The sequence below is a fragment of the Mus musculus genome, chromosome 17 (assembly GCF_000001635.26).
Source record: "Mus musculus strain C57BL/6J chromosome 17, GRCm38.p6 C57BL/6J".
NCBI lineage: Eukaryota > Metazoa > Chordata > Mammalia > Rodentia > Muridae > Mus > Mus musculus.
Genome location: NC_000083.6, coordinates 50,376,528 through 50,397,069, shown reverse-complemented (window position 1 = coordinate 50,397,069; position 20,542 = coordinate 50,376,528). Strand labels below are relative to the sequence as shown.

The 20,542-nt window shown below is 43.2% G+C and overlaps 1 long non-coding RNA gene across 1 annotated transcript; it reads left to right on the top strand.

Annotated features, from left to right (window-relative positions):
• Positions 1-13,921: 13,921 nt before the first annotated feature.
• On the top strand, positions 13,922-19,473 carry Gm30958. Its single transcript, XR_001782284.2, has 3 exons — positions 13,922-14,150; positions 14,800-15,580; positions 17,685-19,473. It is a non-coding gene; the product is annotated as a predicted gene, 30958 (long non-coding RNA).
• The last annotated feature ends 1,069 nt before the right edge of the window (positions 19,474-20,542 follow it).

Sequence of the window (20,542 nt, the reverse complement as noted above, 5' to 3'; positions counted from 1 at the left end):
GGTCCTCCTCTTTCTGCCCAGTCTGTAGGTGTTTTTTGTTTTTGTTGCTTTATTGCAAGGGTTTGACTTCAAAAAGACTTTAAAATTGCAGATGTGGCCAGAATAGTATAAATATTTGCTTCACAGTCTCAACCCAAATTTACCAACTCAGTTACCAACCTCAATTTCTCTTTCCTTTCCTTCTCCCTTTCTCCTCCTCCCCCTGCTCCTCCTTCTCTGCCCCGTTTTTTTTTTTTTTTCCTTCTTTGTCCCACTTACTTCCTCCCTTGCTGGACATCTCTGATTTGAAAGTGTTGAGTACTCTCCTTTATTAGCATACTTCAATACCGAATCCTCAAATTCATCAAATAACAACAAAATCTAAATTACTATACTACTAAAATGCCATGCATTCTGATGAGTGCCCGCTTCCGGGTGTGTCTCTCTTGGGGTAGACTCAAGCCAGCACAGTAAGACGACCACCGAGTAACTGATATTGACCCTTTATTGGTAATGTTGACTTTAATCATCGGATTCAAGTTAACTATAAGTTTTTAAAGCTATTTTTACATTGTCGAATTTATTCATTATTTGTAGCGTTGCTATAATAAAATATCCTGTCAAAAGCAACTTAAAGGAGAACTGTGGCTCACAGTTCCAGGGCACAGTCCATTGAGTCAGGGAAGGCCCAGCGGCAGAAACTTGAGGCTGAAGGGACCTTCCCACTGAAGCGTGATCTCCTCTGGACCCCCGATTAGGCCCAGACCACACTCAAACACCAGCTTCCAGCACAAAGAAATCCTTTATTAAGCAAGGCAACTGAGACAAGGTGGCTGACTCTGAATCGGGTGGAAACAGCAGCAAATAGCTTTGCAGGAGCCGTTTTAAGATGAAAAAAGGAACGGGGAGAGGGGAAAGCGGGAGGTCTGCGTTAGAATGAGCTAGGATGAGTTGCTAAATTCCGATTGGGCATGCTAGTTACAGTAGGCAAATGGTGATCTTTGATTGTCGAACTTAGATGTTTTGATAGTTGGACCTTGAGGATCAGCCTCTGGAACGAGTCCGGCAAAGAAAATGGCCAAATTCGGGAATAGACCTGGGTGACCAGCTTTAGGAATATAACCTAACGGTTTACCAAGGGAGAGGGCAGAGGGGGAGGGTAAATCCTGCTGGTACCATGTTTGCCATGCTTGGGCCCGTTAGCGCCTTCCAGAGGCAGCTGGTTGCATCGCACCCCCAGAGGGATGTGAGTGAGCGTGTTCAGCTTGCTTTCTTCTTTTTATCCAGTCTATGACTCTAGCGTGCGGAATGTACCACACAATGGCCAAGTCTTCCCTGCGTAGTTAACTCCATGAAGAGAATCAATTCCCCAAGGTCATATCCACAGGATTGTCTCTTTTGTGATTTTAGATCATACTAATTAGATAATATTAACTGTCACAGTCAATATTAGCTATCACAGTAGTTCATTAGTAATTTATTGGTGATACTTTGAGACCTATGTTGTTCTGTATCACATTTTTACAAACAGATTTTGCATCCTTAAATGACCCTTGCTTGAATTAATAGCAGGATGTCGTAAAGTAGAGTTTTTCTAATTCCATCATTCTGTCTGTAGCTATTAACTGTTTTTCTGTTATAGTCTGTCTGTCTGTCTGTCTGTCTGTCTGTCTCTCTCTCTCTCCCTTCCTCTCTGTCACTACATCTATCAATCTCCCAGCTGTTTGTTTAAAGTCTACACAAACTCATAAGATTTTATTTTATCCATAAATTCTATTCCATTGTTTACTTTGATGTCTACTCAATATTTTTTATTTCAAAGAACTCATTTTCATTTCCAGTTGCTTTTTCTTTTGCAAATGTCCCCTCAGTGATTTTTTTAAAAAAATGTTATTTTAAAATGTTAACTTCTTTCCTTTTCCTTGTATGTCTTTCTTGAGAACAGGGCTTTTTGCAAATACCTGGGAGCTGTAGCTTGTTGAGTCATCAGAACACATGAAGGGGTGAGCAGACTCATGCCATTGGTTGGGTATTTCCTCTCAGGCTGTGGGTGCTTTTCCATTGGCTGGCCATTTGCTCTTCAGCAGTGGATGCTTTTCCATTGGCTGGCCATTTGCTCTTCAGTCCTATGGGTGCTTTTCCATTGTTTGGCTGTTTCCTCTTCAGCTGTGGGTACTTTTCCATTGGCTGACCATTTGCTCTTCAGCAGTGGATGCTTTTCCATTGGCTGGCCGTTTGCTCTTCAGTCCTGTGGGTGCTTTTCCATTGGTTGGCTGTTTGCTCTTCAGGCTGTGGGTGCTTTTCCATTGGCTGGCCGTTTGCTTTTCAGCTGTTGGTGTTTTGAGGCCTTTTCCTGAACATGCCTGCATATAGCTGTTGTCAAATATGAGACGGGTACACTAGAGGCTGCTCTGCTTCCGGGTGCATTGCAGAGCCTCTAGATTGACACATTCCCTCCAGGAGGGACTTGGGAGTTTCATGTGACTCCAGAAGGTCTTGAAAATTCAAGTGTCCTTAGACCCTCCATGAGGTTATATAAACTGTGAACAATTGCTGGAGATGCGAGACTCTTGGGTAGAGCTGTCTGAAAGGTGGAACCGGAAGTGCGGGAATGCAGCTTGCCTTAATCTGGGATGGGCTTTTCTATTATACATTACTCTGACTTACCCGTGCTCCTAAAAGCGACCCCAGTGTATTCCCTGCTTCACTGGGCCAGACCTGGATGGAACCATTTCTTTGGTCTGTCACTGCTCTACCTGGAGTAAGTAAGCATTTATTCATGTCTCTGTAGAAAATGTCATACAAAAGGGTGTGAGACTGGGAGCCAGGCGTCCTCCCCACCCTTCTGAAGAACAGGAGTGGAAATACCACGGGGCTTCATTTCTTAACTGTGGAATCTCTCACTCTTTCCCCAGTCAGCCATCATGACATGATATCGTGGGAAGCTCTCAGCTTTTGGCCTAGAGCTGACCTCATGGCCGCCAGCTCCAGCAGTAAGGGGGGAAGTTCTGTGCACCAGAGGTGATTGGGAGTCAGCACAGCTTTGCAGAAGGTAGAATTCCATGGAGCGCTTGCTCTGCTCTACAGTTCACCATCCCCAGACACTAGCTCCCTCTGCCTAGGGACTGCAGGAGCTCAGGCTGAATGGCAGCCTTAACACTAGCCATGGCCGGCTCCCCTGTCTGTTTACTTGTTACTGTGTTTCCCTTGGCTGTCTGCCATCCGGACATTTATGAATAATTCTCAGGATGATAAGTTATCCCCTCTCTCCACACTGCCAGGATTCCTTCCTCTGCAGTCTTGTGCATTTTCAACAGAGTTTGAAGGCAGAGATGAGTGTGTAGACCTTGACTTTCACATAGATGCTGTGACTAGGAGCTTGTCTGGGAACCAGGGCTTAAGTCTATGTCCTCAAGCCATCTACTTCTTCTGCTTCTTGCCTTCCATGGCTTCTTAAAGTCCAACGTGCCTGTGATCTCCAGGAGCTGCTTTCCCAATAGCTGACTCGGTGGGCCTCGTCCCTGGCATTTCCCACCGGCCATTCCAACGCATGGCAAATGAACTCTAGTGCCACCGGTTCCCTTCTTGCAATGCAAGGGCTTTCAAAGATTTTTTTTTTAAGCAGAAGAAGAGTCAGAAGCAAAGTTCAGGAAGAAGTGAAAGCTGTGCACTTTCAAAAAAAACGATCCCAAACCAGTTACTCCCCTTTCTACTTTCCATTCTCCTGCTAAATACAGATGCTAACCTCTCCTAAGAACCATTCTCTCAAGAGACACAATGATCAGGCTTGCAAAGTAGCAGAAGGAAAGCCACCTAGGACAGCCACAGTGGTGAGTGCCAATCCATCTAAAGGGCCCAAGGACACTTAAGGCATAGCTCTGCTTGGCCCACAGGGAATGACACTGTTATGTCCTTGTTGGAATCGATGTGGCCTTGTTGGAGGAAAGTGTGTCACTGTGGGGGTGGGCTTTGAGGGCTCCTAGTGCTCAAGTTCTGCCCAGTGTGGAAGAGACAGCTTCTCCTGGCTGCTTTCTAATCGAGATGTAGAACTCTTAGTCTCTCTGGCACCATGTCTGCCTGCATGCTACCATGCTTCCTGCCATGATAATGGACTGAAACTCTGAAACTGCAAGCCAGCGCCAATGAAATGTTTTCCTTGTACGGGTGGCCTCGGTCATGGTGTTTCTGCCCAGCAATGGAACCCTAACTAAGACAGTATGCCAGGCTGGCATTCTTCCTTCTCCGTGGACTGTTAGCTCAGTGCTGTGTGCATCATGGGCTTCTTGATATCTGCATCTTGCCCTCCAGTCCTTGTCAGATTTTTGCACAGTGACAGGCCGCGCATGCCTAGGGCCATCGTCCCCACAGAGAGGACTCTCACACATCATCACATTTATCTATAGTGGTGAGCAGCTGACTGCTTCTTTCCAATTTGAAACAGGCGTTTTTGTAACCGGAAGGGATGGCTGTGTATTTTAAAGCGCACTCATCCTAACTGAGGTGTTAACTGCTGAAATACACTGGGAGGTAGTACTTTTAGATGGGTAAAAATCTTAGCCTTGACTCCTGATTTCTGTTTAGACTTTGATGACTAAATTTCTCTAGAAGACAAGTTATTTTGGGCAGAGTGTGGAATAAGACTGGCTTCATTTCAAATGCAAGCTTGCCATTTCATACATTTCGCCTCCACATTCTTTCATTTCGACTTCCAGAGCCAGGGATCCTGAACTTTCCTCTGCTTTAAAGGCAAGTGATGTGGGCACGGGACATGGCAGCAGGCGCCAGGACACGGCAGTGGGCACGGGACACGGCAGCAGGCGCCAGGACACGGCAGTGGGCTTGGGACATGGCAGTGGGCACCAGGACACAGCAGTGGGCATCAGGACAAGGTAGTGGGCACGGGACATGGCAGCAGGCGCCAGGACACGGCAGTGGGCTTGGGACATGGCAGTGGGCACCAGGACACAGCAGTGGGCACCAGGAGGAGGCAGAGAGCACAACAGGTAAATTGTACTTTAAAGCCTGGGAAGAAAATTTTCTATTTTGTAGGGGATTTTTATTTTAAAACAAAAAGGATTTAAAATACTAAAATTTAAAAGATACAAACAGGAATCATTAAGCTAAAATCTTGAACAAATGCCAAACGAGTCCTATGGTTTGACAAATGTAAAGGCTCCGGCTCCTCAGCCCATCAAAGCCTCGTATTATAGGAAAACTGAAAATCACAGCTTTCAAAACAACTTAAAACTCTCCATCTCTCCGTTCTGGAAGCTTCAGGGCCATCGCAGGAAGTATTCTAAAGGTCAGCTTTTTTTTCTGCCTGGCCTTCCTGCTTTGTGTTGATTCTGACCACTGACGTTTAAACACTGAGATAGCAAAAACTGATCCCCCTGCCTCGGCTATTTTTAAGACGTTGTTGAGTTCAGGTGTGACCTTCACTCATATCCCAATACATGACTAGCACTTATAAAAGAGTTACTTTTTTTTTTCCTTTCAAAGCAAGGATGAAAAATTATTCATAAAATAAACCCTCTGCCAATTCAGAAACAGAAGTGCCTGAAAAAAATTTTTTTTTGACATGCCACTTTAGGGGTAAAAACCAGGTTACTGCTGCACACGTTTGTTTGAAGCAGCTTTTGGAGCACAGCAGTACCCCAGAGTCCTGTCGCCTCCACGAGGTTCCTTCTTACTCTGCGTCTGTAGGCTGGGTCAGCACAGACTGACAGGTAGGGCATTGGCCTTCAGCCATGGTAAGACTCTGGCTCTCCAAGAAAGGGCACACACTCTGGGAGGATGCTGTCCTTACTAAGGCAGGAGACTAAACCAGGACATTTGAGGAGCACCTTCAATGTGAAGTGAAACCTTCATTCAATGACAGTTAATGCACTGAGAAAACTAGGATCTATACCATTCTATGAAATTGTTCTATTTGAAAGCTCATTAGTTGATTCCAAATTCCCCACATCCTGTCGGTTTCTTTTTTTTTTTTTTTAAACCTTAAATGTTGATATTGAGGGTTGAATGACAGGCAACGAGCAGATGAAGGAGCAGTGGAGAATGGTCTGAAACCTCCTGTGTGAGGTAGTGAGCTTCTGGATCTATTGCCGTGGTGCACAGAGGCTGGGGAAGGCCGGAGGAGATGCTGGATCAGCTACGGGAGACTTGAAGATTATTTCTACGCAGATCATTTCATTTTTACTTAATCAAATAAATAGCGAGTATTTCCATGGGGGTAGGGACAACTTAATACGAAACTAGTTAGTCTGATGCTGGAAACGCAGGCATGAAGAAAAACCAAGCCCCTGATTCGTAGGACTTACAGGCTTGAAGGTGGGGCAAAGTAAAGTGAACCAGAATGCAAATAACTCACACTTTCAATTGTGGTAACTGCTACAAAGCAGAAGTATTAGCAATATTAGATATTAGCTATGATAGATATTGATGGTGGCACAGCATATCCTCAAGGGTTCCTAAATCCGAGCAGGAAGCTTATGTGCAAAGGTGGGATGGAGTCCTCCTCTCTAGAGAAAAGGAAAAGATTATAAAAGTTAGAAGCAACATGAATTACCAATGAGGGAGCAGGAGAGCAAGCAAGCTATGACTGGTCAGTCAAGGCTTCGCTGACTGAACTGTGTTCCTGTGTTATCCAACCAACCTAAGCAACAGAACTCTCAAATTCCAGATAGGGACATGGCTGCCTCCAGTAAAAACTACATTTCCCAGAATCCTATCTGATGTGGTTCTGCTGGATGAGATATAAACAGAAGTACTAGAAGCAACTTGGGGGGAAGTATCTTTAAAGCAGAGGGTGTATTCTTCCATTTTCCAATTGGTAGGAATGCTGACAAGATGGTAGGATTTTGCCCCTGAACTGTGTTGTAAGAGCCACATTCTAAAGAGAGCAGCACTAGATGCCTGACACCATGGCAGGGGACACAGGAGTTCCAGGTAGAGACCTGGACTTCTTGATGGGAGAAAATTACACTTAGATTTAAATTATACTTATTTGAGCCTTATGTCTGTCTCTTCTAAGCCAATTCTAAACCAATAGTAACTCATTTTAAAACTTTTTAAAAAAACAGTTAAAGAACTGTGTTTTGACTGTTGAATGACTATTAAACCTTAAGGTCCCTGACTAGATACTAAGCATAAGAAACAAACTCCGGGAATATTTGTTTACATTCTGTTTGTTTATTCACTAGCGTAATAATTTGGTATAGTGTTCCTTGCAAAGTACATTTGATAGTATAGAAGACAAAAGTCACCAACAACTAATGCCTTCTTTAAAAGGCATCACTAGCAAACCACAGGTCACTAATGAAGGCTAATAAAACTCACTAGTGACTCCGAGAAAGTGGATGTAGCTACCGTAAGGCAAAAGCTTGCTCGCCAACTCCTCTCTGGTTCAGGGGCAGTGGAAAGCACTCAGGCTCAAAGCAGAAACTTTACAGAAAGCTTTTGTTTGTTCAATTCAATAATTAATAGATCTCTGCTGACCAGACGGAGCAAAGTAAACAGGCAAAGATCACTCCCTTGTTTGAAATCAGGAATTAGCTAGGAACACTCAGCTAGGCCCTGGGCTTCAGACACTTACTGATGAAAGCTGCCTTTTCTATGCTGTTGCTGAAGCTGGTCTCCGGGACTGCTGAGATCTTACAAATGAACGCCACCTCCTTGCAGGAAAGAAACCCAGAACTGTGCCAGCAAAGGGAGGTCGCAAAACCTTAGCAAGCCAACTCTTTGACCATTTGCAAGCACGGAGAAAGCAGGCTGAGGAGGACCAAGACAAATGGATGTCAGAAAAATCTCTGAGTCCATCCCCAGGACTCACACAGGAATAAGAAAGAACTGACTTCTGCACACATCAGAGCCAATGTGTGCATGCGAGGGTAATCACAGGCTTGCGTGTGCATATGTGCACACACAAACACATTGCGCAATAAATAGTCTCAGGTGACAACTGTAACAGGAAAGAGGGGTGTTTTGAGAATCTCTGATCCAGAGGGTGTGTGCCAGTGAATACAAAAGGAGCAGAGGAGTGAATGTGTTGTGATGTGAATGAAGAAAAGCCACTCACATGCATAAGCAAGTGACATGCCTTTAGAGTCACTGAGGGGACTGAGAGCAGTCACGAGGCTCTGCCGGAAGTGAAACAGAGATACTTGGGCATGTCAGCACTGTTCAGATTGTCATATGAGGACATCTGGTTTGTATGACTTGAAATTTTCTTTTCCTGAAAAGCAGGAAACTGATACAAGTGGCTAGAAAAATTAGATAACAGATTAGAAAAACACCGAGGAACTTGCTCTTGAGAGTCTGTAGCAGGTGACTTTGAAACACCCATTTCTTCTGTGAAGATCTCCATTTCTGAACCCAACTACCGTAGGTAGGGTTTTACTGCTGTGAACAGACACCATGACCAAGGCAACTCTTATAAGGACAATATTTAATTGGGGCTGGCTCAATTCAGAGATTCAGTCCATTATCATCAAGGCAGGAACATAGCAGCATCCAAGCAGACATGTGGCTGGAGGAGCTGAGAGTTCTACATCTTCATCTGAAGGATGCTAGAAGAAGGCTCACTTCCAGGCAGCTAGAATGAGGGTCTGAAAGCACACCCCCACAGTGGCTCACCTACTCCAACAAGGCCACACTTCCTAATTGTGCCACTCCCTGAGCCAAGCATATACAAACCATAACACCAGCACACCTTTGGAAGTCAAAAAGAATAAAACTGGAATAAAAGCAATTCTTGTGTTCAACTAATATTAGAGGTTCTAATCAGTACATGGGAAAGAAATAAAAGGGTAGGACTACTAGAACAAAATAGTCACTCATTTAAAATTGACGTGAAGTCTATGTGGTCAGATCTAAGAGTCAGAGAGTTCACCCAAAAATGTGAGCTAAAGAGCTGAGGAAGTTCACTACATTAAAAAGAAGGAGGGGGGAGAGGGAAGAAGGAGGACAAAGCAGGGTGGCACAAGTCTTTAATCCCAGAACTTGGGAGGCAGATGCAGGCAGAGTTTCAAGGGTAGCCTGGTCTATACAGCAAGTCCAGGCCAGCAAGAGATTCATACTGAGACCCCATCTCAAAAACAAACAAAAAGACAAGACCCAAAGAAATATGAGAAAAGTTAAATGCATCTCTGCACACTTGCACAAGTGGAACACACAATTCTAAAGAGGCAGCCATTTTTTTCCAATTTTTTATTAGGTATTTGCTTCATTTACATTTCAAATGCTATCCCGAAAGTCCCCTATACCCTCCCGCCCCCTGCTCCCCTACCCACCCACTCCCACTTCTTGGCCCTGGTGTTTCCCCTGTACTGGGGCATATAAAGTTTGCAAGACCTAGGGGCCTCTCTTCCTAATGATGGCCAACTAGGCCATCTTCTACTACATATGCAGCTAGAGACTCGAGCTCTGGAGGTACTGGTTAGTTCATATTGTTGTTGCAGACCCCTTCAGCTCCTTGGGTACTTTCTCTAGCTCCTCCATTGGGTGTCCTGTTCCATCCAATAGCTGGCTGTAAGCATCCACTTCTGCATTTGCCAGGCACTGGCATAGCCTCACAAGAGATATCTATATCAGGGTCCTTTCAGTAAGGTCTTGCTGGCATATGCAGTAGTGTCTGCTTTTGGTGGCTAATTATGGGATGGACCTCCAGGTGGAGCAGTCTCTGGATGGTCCATCCTTTCCTCTCAGCTCCAAACTTTGTCTCTGTAACTCCTTCCATGGGTGTTTTGTTCCCAATTCTAAGAAGGGGCGAAGTGTCCACACTTTGGACTTCGTTTTTTTTTTTTTTTGTTTTTTTTTTTTAGTTTCATTTGTTTTGCAAATTGTATCTTGGGTATTCTAGGTTTCTGGGCTAATATCCACTTATTAGTGAGTGCATATCAAGTGACTTCTTTTGTGATTGGGTTACCTAACTCAGGATGATATGCAGATCCATCCATTTGCCTAAGAATTTCATAAATTCATTGCTTTTAATAGCTGAGTAGTACTCCATTGTGTAAATGTACCACATTTTCTGTATCCATTCCTTTGTTGAGAGACATCTGGGTTCTTTCCAACTTCTGGCTATTTTAAATAAGGCTGCTATGGCCGGCCATGGTGGCTCACACCTTTAATCCCAGCACTTGGGAGGCAGAGGCAGGCGGATTTTTGAGTTCAAGGCCAGCCTGGTCTACAGAAGTGAATTCCAGAACAGCCAGGGTTACACAGAGAAACCCTGTCTCGAAAAAAAACAACAACAAACAAACAAACAAAAACAAAAAAAAGGCTGCTATGAACATAGTGGAGCATGTGTTCTTATTACCAGTTGGAACATCTTCTGGGTATATGCCCAGGAGAGGTATTGCTGGATCCTCTGGTAGTACTATTTCCAATTTTCTGAGGAACCGCCAGACTGATTTCCAGAGTCATTGTACAAGCTTGCAATCCCACCTACAATGGAGGAGTGTTCCTCTTTCTCCACATCCTCACCAGCATCTGCTGTCACCTGAATTTTTGATCTTAGCCATTCTGACTGGTGTGAGGTGGAATCTCAGGGTTGTTTTGATTTGCATTTCCCTGATGATTAAGGATGTTGAACATTTTTTCAGGTACTTCTCAGCCATTCAATATTCCTCAGTTGAGAATTTTTTGTTTAGCTCTGTGCCTGATCTTTTAATGGGGTTATTTGGTTTTCTGGAGTCCATCTTCTTGAATTCTTTATATATATTGGATATTAGTCCCCTATCTGATTTAGGATTGATAAAGATTCTTTCCCAATCTGTTGGTGGCCTTTTTGTCTTATTGACAGTGTCTTTTGCCTTACAGAAGCTTTGTAATTTTATGAGGTCCTGTTTGTCAATTCTCGATCTTACAGCACAAGCCAGGAATTTTCCCCCTATGCCCATATCTCCAAGGCTTTTTCCCACTTTCTCTTCTATAAGTTTCACTGTCTCTGGTTTTATGTGGAGTTCCTTGATCCACTTAGAGTTGACCTTAGTACAAGGAGATAAGAATGGATCAATTTGCATTCTTCTACATGATAACTGCCAGTTGTGCCAGCACCATTTGTTGAAAATTCTGTCTTTTTTTCCACTGGATCATTTTAGCTCCCTTGTCAAAGATCAAGTGACCATAGGTGTGTGGGTTCATTTCTGGGTCTTCAATTCTATTCCATTGATCTATCTGTCTGTCACTGTACCAGTACCATGCAGTTTTTATCACAATTGCTCTGTAGTAAAGCTTTAGATCAGGCATGATGATTTCACCAGAGATTCTTTTATCATTGAGAAGAGTTTTTGTTATCTTAGGTTTTTTTGTTATTCCAGATGAATTTGCAAATTGCCCTTTCTAATTTGTTGAAGAATTGAGTTGGAATTTTGATGGGGATTGCATTGAATCTGTAGATTGCTTTCGGCAAGATAGTTATTTTCACTATATTGATCCTGCCAATCCATGAGCATGGGAGATCTTTCGATCTTCTGAGATCTCCTTTGATTTCTTTCTTCAGAGACTTGAAGTTCTTATCATACAGATATTTCACTTCCTTAGTTAGAGTCACACCAAGATATTTTATATTATTTGTGACTATTGTGAAGGGTGTTATTTCCCTCAGCCTGTTTATCCTTTGTGTAGAGAAAGGCCATTGACTTGTTGGAGTTAATTTTATATCCAGCTACTGCACTGAAGCTGTTTATCAGGTTTAGGAGTTCTCTGGTGGAATTTTTAGGGTCACTTATATATACTATCATATCATCTGCAAATAGTGATATTTTGACTTCTTCCTTTCCAATTTGTATTCCCTTGACCTCCTTTCGATGTCTAATTGCTCTGGCTAGGACTTCAAGTACTATATTGAATAGGGAGGGAGAAAGTGGGCAGCCTTGTCTAGTCCCTGATTTTAGTGGGATTGCTTCCAGCTTCTCTCCATTTACTTTGATGTTGGCTACTGGTTTGCTGTAGAATGCTTTTATTATGTTTAGGTATGGGCCTTGAATTCCTGATCTTTCCAAGACTTTTATCATGAATGGGTGTTGGATTTTGTCAAATGCTTTCTCAGCATCTAACGAGATGATCATGTGGTTTTTTTTTCTTTGAGTTTGTTTATATAGTGGATTACATTGATGGATTTCCATATATTAAACCATCCCTGCATCTCTGGGATGAAGCCTACTTGATCATGATGGATGATCGTCTTGATGTGTTCTTGGATTTGGTTTGCAAGGATTTTATTGAGTATTTTTGCATTGATATTCATAAGGGAAACTGGTCTGAAGTTCTCTATCTTTGTTGGGTCTTTATGTGGTTTAGGTATTAGAGTAATTGTGGCTTCGTAGAATGAATTGGGTAGAGTACCATCTGTTTCTATTTTGTGGGATAGTTTGAGAAGAACTGAAATTAGATCTTCTTTGAAGGTCTGAAAGAACTCTACACTAAACCCATCTGGTCCTGGGATTTTTTTTTTTTTTTTTTTTTTTTTTTGGTTGGGAGACTATCAATGACTGTTTCTATTTCTTTAGGGGATATAGGACTGTTTGGGTCATTAATCTGATCCTGATTTAACTTTGGTACCTGGTATCTGTCTAGAAATTTGTCTGTTTCATCCAGGTTTTCCAGTTTTGTTAGTATAGCCTTTTGTAGAAGGATCTAATGGTGTTTTGTATTTCCTCAGGATCGGTTGTTATGTCTCCCTTTTCATTTCTGATTTTGTTAATTAGGATGCTGTCCCTGTGCCCTCTAGTGAGTCTGGCTAAGGATTTATCTATCTTGTTGATTTTCTCAAAGAACCAGCTCCTAACTTGGCTGATTCTTTGAATAGTTCTTTTTGTTTCCACTTGTTGATTTCGCCCTGAGTTTGATTATTTCCTGCCCTCTACTCCTCTTGGGTGAATTTGCTTCCTTTTGTTCTAGAGCTTTTAGGTGTGCTGTCAAGCTGCTAGTGTATGCTCTCTCTGGTTGGGATTTGAGTGTGGAACACACACTCTCAACAGCAGCGAGCTGTAGTGTGGTAAAATGTCTCTAGGAGACAAATTGTGGCATGAGTCTTACTTATTCATAGTGTCTGCTGGGTATTTCTACTTCTAGAGTATATTTTCATCCTCTCTCCTTGAGCCAGAGCTGCACTTGTGGCTCACTTTGGGAACAGAATAAAAAGGTGATGGATTGGGACCCTTGAGGCATGACCTTAAATGAAGTAGCTGGCAGTTTCCATTTTCCCACTCCTGGAAGCCATCTATCAAACCATAACAAATCCCAGACCAAGCATGTGGGGGGGGGGTGATAATTGGCTACAGAGAGGTAGGGTGGGGCAGGGAAGGGTTATCTTGGATGGTCCTGTTTCCCTGTCAAACTCCAAACCACATCCAGCTGCATGCCGGGACCACACAGGACAAAATGCCAAGCCTCTCCTCTGAGCTCAGCTCACAGAATACTGAGAAACAATCATTATCCTAGTTGGCTTAAGGTATGAGATCTAGGATGGTTTGCAAAAGGAAACCCACATAAACATGCTTTGGAATATCATGCTTTGGAAAAACAGATTGACTGCTTCTAAATGCTTTGTGGAGATCCACTTACTTCTTTGGCTACTTAGCACCCATCCTTCAATGTATTCCATAACAGAACCCAGAATTGCCTCCACACACCCCCCCTTGACTTACAGTGTGGCCTCTGTGGGGCTCCCCTTCACCATCCATAGACAGACGACTCGGGTCCACACCTGATCCCCCTGGGACTGGTCCAGTCTGGGCCATGGCTTAGCAGTGTAGTCATAGCGGCTGTGGATCCCAGGCAAGCACAGTTGCCTCTGGAAGCCCTTATTTCCCTCCAGCCTGCTATGCATAGATGGAACAGAACTTAAGAGGCTGGGAATTAAACAAATGTCCCAGGATGAGGGATGAGAGATGGAGAGAAGCAACCCCAGGTCCTGGATCGACCCTGGACTGTCTGAATGATAAGTCAAGGCAGGATTTGTGTTTTTAGTTTTCTGCTTAAGTCAGTTGAGTTGGGCTTATATTTCATTCCCTTTAACCAAGATTCCTAACAAATGCAAGGTCTCTTTCCATCAGGGAAAGCCTGTTTGAGGAAGAGCGAACATAAAACAATCCCAGAGAAGAGAGGAAATAAAGGGATCGGAGAAGCTGATGAGAAAGTCAACAATCACAACATCTCCACAGTTGGTGTGTTAAACCCACCTGTCTTTTCTCTGCTTGTTTATGTCAGGACTCCTCGGTTCCCTTTATACAAAGTTCATTATAGCAGCATCAATGCCCAGGTTTCCTATTACCATTATCCTTATTTCTATACACGTCCTGACACAGCTCAGGATCCACATATCAGTCAGCCTTTTATTAAGGTAGCAATCAATATACACAATGCCGGCTACTTTCTGTGAGCAAGAAGAGCTTCCATTCACAGTTTGCTATTGTTAAAGGCCACATGCAAGTTCTGACTGAGCATAAAGAGCACATGCATGTGCCACAATGCCTGTCTCCAACTTTTTCATCCTATTGCCTTATCCTTCAGTTGCCATGTTTAAGAAATTATAGACAAATGTTGTCAAGGAGACTTGTGCCCACATATTCTTCTAAGTTTTATCTCCATTTTGAGTTGGTATTGTATGTGTTTGTATATGATATGAGGAAAAGGTCCGATTTCACTCTTTTGCATATGGGAAATTCAGCCTTCTGAGCCCCATTTGTTGAATGGTGTTAGACACCTGTGGAAAGGATAATTTTGTGGCTGTAGATTATTCTATAGCATGTTATTATTTACTCCTCGTTCTCCTGTAGTGCTGTAGAAATGCATTTCATTTGCTTCCTTGCCCAGAACCCGTCCACCTCACAGCTCCAGGAAAGGCAATCCCATGACTTATGACTATCACTCTTGGATGTGGTTGACTGACTACTTCATGGAGACATTATGTGGTGGGAAGGACTGACTGAGACTTATTTGCTGAGCCATGCAACACTTGAAGGAGGCTTTGTGTAGTGAGAAGTCACATGTACCATTGGGTTAATTATCTTAACATCACAACATGTATTAGCTCATTAATCTGCAATTTGTATGCCAGCTTCATCAGGTCAGTGGAGAAGGTCTAAGCCTAGAGGTCAGGAGCTGCCTGGGCTCCTCTCCGGTCAGCAGCTGACACTGGCTGACTGCCATTAGCACAGACCTTAGCTGGAGCTATCTGATAAGACAGCCATGTATGACCACTCCACGAGGCCACTTAGATTCCTTACAGCATTGCGCTAGGTCAAAGGTGTCTCGGGAGAGTCGGGGAGATGCTATACCTTCTAATATCACCTAGCCTTGAAAGTCACCTAATGTCCTCCTGAAAGTCACTTAAAGTTGAGAGGAGCCATGACTCACAACCATGGGTTGAAGGAAGACACACTGGCTGAGACCCTTGGGAGCCTTTGACCAACCCTCCAGCTCCTTCTCCACTTAGCTGTCACACAGTCACATTTTGAGAGTGTAGAAGAACAAGGCAGAAGTGGACTACATCCATCCTTGAGTTATCAGAAGATGGCATGGAAAGCCGAGAACATCACCTTCCTGGGAAAAAGGAATCGCTCCTTCAGCAAAAGGCACACGAGGACAACGCAAGGTGGGCAACAGCAGTGGGTGTGGCCTAGTGCTCTGTCACTAACACTTTTCCTAATGTTCCACTTATTTCTTAAGCACATAAGTACTTTGGCTACATTTTTACTACTTTGAACTATGTTCATGAAAGAATGGATACGTGCTCCTCAAGATATGGGGTTGCTCATACACGAATGTTATCACATATCTTATTTTTTATTAGATATTTTCTTCATTTACATTTCAAATGCTATCCTGATAGTCCCCTATACCCTCCCTCCGCCCTGCTTCCCAACCCACCCACTCCCTCTTCCTGGCCCTGGCATTCCCTTGTACTGGGGCATATAATCTTTGCAAGACCAAGCGTCTCTCTTCCCAATGATGGCCGACCAGGCCATCTTCTGATCATATATCTTAAATACAAAGTAAGAAAAGAAATATGCAATGGGTTACATTGGTCATAATCGATATTCTTAGTTAAAAAAAATAAGGTCTAGATATAAACTGGGAACTAAGAAACCCAATATTGATTCTCTGTTGTTAAATGAAAATTAATTAATCAAAGAAATGGTTATAAAATCTTCTGAGATACAACTTTGGTAAAACCTTTCCTCATAATAAAGAGAGAAAAGTGGTGTGTGTGTGAGTGAGTGAGTGTGTGTGTGTGTGTGAGTGAGTGTGAATGTGTGTGAGTGTGTGTGAGTGTGTGTGTGAGTGTGTGTGTATGTGTGTGTGAGTGAGTATGTGAGTGTGTGTGTTTGTGAGTGTGTGGGTGTGTGTGTTTGTGAGTGAGTGTGAGTGTGTGTGTGTTTGTGAGTGTGTGAGTGTGTGTGGGTGGGTGTGTGTTTGTGAGTGAGTGTGAGTGTGTCTGTGTGTGTGAGTGAGTGTGTGTGTGTTTGTATGTGTGTGTGTGTGTGTGTGCACATGTGACAGTTGGTTATAAAACAGCATTGGCTGTTGTTGTTATTCAGGAGCCATCTACCAAGTGTTTTCTCATTTGCTTGGAATCTGACTTAGCTAGCCTGGAAGCTAGGGGGATGTGGGATGGTAAAACAATGCCAGGAAGTTTGGTGGGTAGACTGGGTTGAGACTCAGAGACTTGGTGGGGACACACCTGAGATTTAGGTGACTCTCTGCTCCCTGTCAGATTCCTGGTCTGGAACACATGCCACCCTCCCCACATAAGAAAACATGACTTGTGGTCATGTAGGCTCAGAGTTCTCCATGCTAATGAGGTACCTAGAGACCCTGAGGGCTTTGCTAATAAGCATCCCTTCCCTGACATTCCTCCCTGCAAAAGGTATTCAATCTTGGGTCCACTCTGATTAAATAGGTAGGGTATGCATCCATTTTCTGCCATGAACAGTCAATAAGCAATTTAGACATGGACTGTCTTTTTCTTTCTTTTCTTTTTCTTTTTATATTTTCTTTTTTGGATATTTTATTCATTTACATTTCAAATATTATCCTCTTTCCCTTGATCTACCTTCCTTTTGGGCTTTCTTTCTTTCTTTCTTTTCTTTTTCTTTTTCTTTTTTTTTTTTTTTGAGACAGGGTTTCTCTGTATAGCCCTGGCTGTTCTGGAACTCACTTTGTAGACCAGGCTGGCCTCGAACTCAGAAATCCACCTGCCTCTGCCTCTACCTCCCGAGTGCTGGGATTAAAAGTGTGCGTCACCATGCCTGGCTTGATCTACCTTCCTGTTTCTGTTCCAATACCATGCAGTTTTTTAAAATCACTATTGCTTTGTAATACAGCTTGAGGTCAAGGATGGTGATTCCCCTGAGACGTTCTTTTATTGTTGAGAATAGTTTTCATTATCGTAGGTTTTTGGTTATTCCAAATGAATTTGCAAATTGTTCTTTCTAACTCTATGAAGAATTGAGTTGGAATTTTGATGGGGATAGCAGTGAGTCTGTAGATTGCTTTTGGCAAGATAGCCATTTTTACTATATTAATCCTGCCAATCCATGAACATGGGAGATCTTTCCATTTTCTGAGATCTGTCTTCAGGGACTTCAAGTTCTTGTCATACAGATCTTTCACTTGCTTGGTTAGAGTCACACCAAGGTATTTGCTATTGTTTGTGACTAATGTGGAGAATGTCATTTCCTTAATTTCTTTCACAGTCTGTCTCTTTCATCAAGATTCGCCAGGGGCTTGTGAAAAAGGCCTTTGCCTACAGAGCTTCAGCTAAATCTCCTGCAGAAGGGCCATCTGTGCTCCCAGACAACCACCTCCAAGCTAAGGACAATCACTGCAGAGCTAAGCTGTAGCTCCTCACCCAGCCCCCTACCCCCAGCCCCAGGCTAGATGCTGTCCTTAGCCTGCATGACCCTTGACTGCATGACAGCTAAGCTACTCTCAGCTGTTCTGAGACTCCCAGCAGCTCCTAGATGTCCTCATCGCAGGCCCGGGGACACCTGAACCAACTCTCCCTTTCTCACATCTCAGACTGTCCTTTCCCACCCCCGCAGTCCTGCCTTGGTGCTTCTCTGAAGCCCAGCAGGATAAGGGCAGTCAAACTCCCCAATCTCCCGAGTAGAGTGGCCAGCCATGCCCCGAGGCCAGCAGAATGCAGAACCAACAGCGGGATGCAGTTACCTTTTTGCCTCCTTTCCCTATCCTGGTGTTAAAAGCATGTGCCACCTCATCTGGCTTTATTATATGAATTTAAGGAATCAAAATCAGGTTGTCTTCAGGCTGGTAGGGCAAGCAGCTTACCATCTGAACTGTCTCCCTCACTCAAGAGAAACAACTATCTTCTTTTTAAAGCATATTACTTGAATATGTTTTGAAAAACCGCAAGGAAATATTTGCTAGAAATAATACATCATTGCCAAGGTATTTATAAACCTATGAGTAGTTTAGAGGAAGTTTAAAGATGCCTAGAAAATATCTCTAGCACTTGAACATGATAATAAAGTAAGAATGGATTTGGAAAAGGAAGGTTTGTGACTCAGCCGTGCTAGGTGGCTGAGTGGGCCGAGTCTATTCAAGTTTTCCTCCCTAGATGGAATGAGAGATGGGGAAGCTGGGGCATGGGTTTTGTGTTAACATAAAAGATCCAGAGGAGACAGGTAACCTTTATATTGCCCAACTTCTACCAGGCAAAATCTAATAACACAGAGGTAGGAACAAAATGTCATTTTGGGAGACATAATAATAGACCCAAGTCATGTGGTCTCAGCTGTAGAAATTGTGAAATGTTCTGTTTGTTCTACAGGAGCATAAACATTACAGACTGTGTTTCAAGATGAAAAATCTCAAAGCAAAAATAAAAATTTGGTTGCCAATCATCTATCTTGGTGGCTTTTCCTTTTGCTATGATAAAAATACCTGACAAAAGCAACTTAAGGGTACAGAGTTCAAGGTTATGTTCATCGTTAGGGAAGGCTCAGCAGCAGGGGCTTACAGCAGCTGGCCACAGCACAGCTGCAGTCAAGAAGCAGAGAGTGAGGATATGCAAAATCAGCTTTTAGCACTGGTTCATGTGTTCCAGGATCTGTGCCTAGACCTCATGCCATTCACGTTGATGGGTGCTCCCACCTCAATTAGCCACTCACAGAGTCCTCCACAGGCACAGCCAGCCCATGCCCAGTGACCTAGATGATTCCACATTCGAGTTGACAACTGAGACTAACCATCGCACCCCCTCATGGAGAAGCCTGCAGTAGTCATTTCCACTTAGCACTCACCTCAGAGATAGTAAACGTGGAACTAGCAATTCTACTGATATATGCCAAGAAGAACTGGACACAGGACCTTAATGGTGGATAGCCCATCAGGTAAGGGCATTTACTGCTAAGCATGATGGCCTGAGTTTGATTCCCGATACCCACAACTAATGGGAGCTAACTCCCATTAGTTGTCCTCTGACATACACACATACACACATGCTCACACACATCACAGACACACACAGTAAATAAGTAAAAATGTAATTAAAGAATATTTGCATACTAATACTCATATAAAAATAGATGGGAAGGAGTCAAATAGTTATCATCCAACAAATGGGTAAACAAAAAAATGTACTGTATCAATTCAATGGAATATTAATAATAATCAGCTCTTTAAAAAGAGTCTCTAGCTGCATATGTATCAAAAGATGGCCTAGTCAGCCATCACTGGAAAGAGAGGCCCTTTGGACTTGCAAACTTTATATGCCCCTTACAGGGGAACGCCAGGGCCAAAAAGGGGGAGTGGGTGGGTAGGGGATTGGGGGGGGTGGGTATGGGGGACTTTTGGGATAGCATTGGAAATGTAAACGAGGAAAATACCTAATAAAAAAAGAGAAAAAAAATAAAATGGAAAAAAAGAATGGATTTTCTATATGAAACCATAACATGGGTGAACCTTAAAAATAAGCAAAATAAGTTAGATACAGAACACATATTTTATGATTCCACACGCATGACTAGAACAGGCGAAGACATTAAAGGTAAGCAAGTGGCGACCAGGAGCTGTGGAGAAGTGCCGAGTTACTCTTTAACTAATGCAACATTTGTGTTGGGAGTGGTGCACTTTTAGGAATGATAGTGGTGGTGGTTTCACAGTGGCGTAATAGTCTTCAGTCACTTAATGCCACTGTATCCCTAAAATAGTTAACGTTGTGACATTTGTGTTTCCTGGGTTTCACCACAGCATCAGGTTTAATGGTCCACCTCTCTGACCTCCTTCTTCTCCATCCACTACTCACAAAGTGGATGGAGGTTTGCTCCTCTCAAGTAGGAAATACCCGTTTCTTTCTTACCCACCACTGTGGTCCTGAAGCAGGCTCTGCCCATCGCAGTCATCAATGAACAAACTAAATGTAAGAATACATAAATCCAAAATGATATGTATATAGAGGAAGGGATTAGAAATATTCATGGTATTTTCCTATCTCCACGCTTAACAATCTTCATCTAAGAATCAGGTTTAAGGAATTCAGGATCAGATCTTGCCCTGTAGACTCAGACAATATCTCTTCTCCTCTGAGCCA